This window comes from Crocuta crocuta, unplaced genomic scaffold (assembly GCF_008692635.1).
Source record: "Crocuta crocuta isolate KB4526 unplaced genomic scaffold, BGI_CrCroc_1.0 scaffold1312, whole genome shotgun sequence".
NCBI classification, from domain to species: Eukaryota; Metazoa; Chordata; class Mammalia; order Carnivora; family Hyaenidae; genus Crocuta; species Crocuta crocuta.
The window spans coordinates 37,315-39,858 of NW_027529653.1; the positions used below are offsets into that span (position 1 = coordinate 37,315).

The 2,544-nt window shown below is 38.2% G+C and overlaps 1 non-coding gene across 1 annotated transcript; it reads left to right on the forward strand.

Moving 5' to 3' along the window:
- Positions 1-637: 637 nt before the first annotated feature.
- LOC144230523 (U6 spliceosomal RNA) lies at positions 638-744 on the forward strand. The gene has a single exon (XR_013334779.1). It is a non-coding gene; the product is annotated as a U6 spliceosomal RNA (small nuclear RNA).
- The last annotated feature ends 1,800 nt before the right edge of the window (positions 745-2,544 follow it).

A 2,544-nucleotide genomic window follows, 5' to 3' on the forward strand; every position in this document is an offset into this window, starting at 1 on the left:
GTTGTCATAAGACCATTTTTATTCTTCAGTTTGTCTGTTTTGGTGTTCTTTGTTTTCTTTTTGAGAAGCCTGGCAAGTGGTTTTTCAATTTGGTTTATAATTTAAATAAAACAACTCTCGGTTTCATTGCTCTGTTCAAATGCTTTTTTTAAAAAAATTCTATATTGTTTATTTATGCTCTGATCTTTACTTTTTCTCTTCTGCTGGTTTTGGGGTGCTCCTGCTGCTCTACTTCCAGACCATGTAGGTGTGTTGTCAGCTTTTTAAATTTTTTTCTAATATTTTATTTATTTCAGAGAGAGAGACAGCGTGAGCAGCAGAGAGCCAGAGAGAGGGAGACACAGAATCTGAAACAGAGACTAGGCTCTGAGCTAGCTGTCAGCACAGAGCCCAATGCAGGGCTCAAACCCACAAATTGTTGAGATCATGACCAGAGCTGAAGTCAGACACTCAACCTACTGAGCCACCGAAACGACCGTGCTGTTAGATTTTGTATTTGTGCTTTTTCTAGTTTCTTGAAAATGTCCTGGAATGCAATGTACCTTCCTCTTAGGACAGGCTTCTCTGAATCCCAAAAAGGTTGGGTTGTTCGATTTTGATTTTCTTTTGTCTCCGTATTTTTGAAATTTATTCTCTAGTGCTCACTTCGGTAGCACATATACAAAAATTGGAAGGATACAGAGATGATTGGCATGGCCCATGCACAAGGATGACACGGAAATTCGTGAAGCTTTCCATATTTCTAAACCACGCCCAATCCGTCCAGATAGCTGTTTTGTTGTTGTTGTTGTAGCTGTTTTAACCTGAGCTTGGGTTTCCGTGTGTATTGGTTTTGTCTGTGTGTTTGTGTACCTGTGTCCCCTCTGTGCTTGTCTGTTTTCTTTTTCCAGAGCTGCCTCAAGAAACAAGCCAAACTAAACATGGTGAAGAGTCCCAAATACCACTACCTGTAGGGAAACAAAATAACCAAACGCTCAACAAGAGAACCAAGAGACACCATCCAAAGAACACTTCCTGAATAGACAGGCCCTAAACAGTCAAAAGAGCCCTCTCTAATACAGAGGAACTTGCAGGGGCCATGTGTACAACAAGCTTTTAAAAGTAACAAGAGATAGATAACAAACCAAAATGACGAAACGGAAGAATTTTCCTCCAAAGAAACTCCAGGAAGAAATGACAGCTAGAGAACTGCTCAAACCAGATATAAGCCACGTAACTGAACAAAAATTTAGAACAATAATCATAAAATTAATCGCCGGGCTTGAAAAAAGCATGGAGGACATCAGAGAAATTATGACTACAAACACTAAGGAGCTTAAAAATAGTTATAATGAATTAAAAAATGTGATGAATGAGATACATAATAAACTGGAGGCATTCAATGCAAGGATTGAAGAGGCAGAAAGGAGAATAAGTGATTTAGAAGACACTATTATAGAAAAAGAAGAAACTGAAAAAAGAGGAATAAACTGATCCAGGAACATGAAGGAAGAATTCGAGAGCTCAGCGATACTATCAAACAGAACAATATCCATATCATAGGAATTCCAGAAGAGGAAGAGAGAGGGAAAGGTGCTGAAGGAGTCCTGTAACAAATTATAGCAGAGAACATCCCCAACCTGGAGAGGGAAGTAGACGTTGAAATTCAAGAGGCACAGACTACTCCCCTCAGCCGTAACTTGAATGGATCATCTGCAAGACATATCATAGTGAAACTTGCAAAATCTAAGGACAAAGAGACAATTTTGAAAGAGGCCAGGGAGAAAAGGGTCCTAACATACAAAGGGAAATCTATCAGAGTGGTCACAGACTTCTTTACTGAAACTTGGCAGGCCAGAAAGGAATGGCAGAACTTCATGTGATGAATGAAAAAATATGCAGCCAAAAATCTTCTATCCAGCAAGCCTGTCGTTCATAATAGAAGGAAAGATAAAAGTCTTTCCATATAAACAAAAATTGAAAGACTTTTCCACCATTAAACCAGCCCTACAAAAAATCCTGAGGGGGTCTCTCTGAGGGAAGTGTTTCAAGGACTGTAAGATACCAGAGACACCACATGAATCCCACAAAGGACACAATGACTCTAAACCCACATATTTCAATAATAACACTGAATGTAAATGGGCTGAATTCTCCAATCAAAAGACATAGTGTAGCAGAATGGATAAAAAAACAAAATCCATCTATTTGCTATCTACAAGAAATGCATTTTAGACTGGAAGACACCTTCATATTAAAAGAAAGGGGATGGAGAAATATCTATCATGCTATGGGAAGTCAAAAGAAGGCTGGAGTAGCTCTACTTCTATCAGACAAACTGGACTTTAAATTAAAGAAATTAACAAAGGATGAAGAAAGGTATTATATAATAATTACAGGGTCTATCCATCAGGAGGAACTAACAATTGTAAATGTCTACACACCGAATATGGGAGCACCTAAATATTTAAAACAATTAACCACAAACAGAAACAATCTTATACNTACATACTGGGACACAAAGCAGCCCTAAATAAATATAAAAGAATTGAGATCCTACCATGC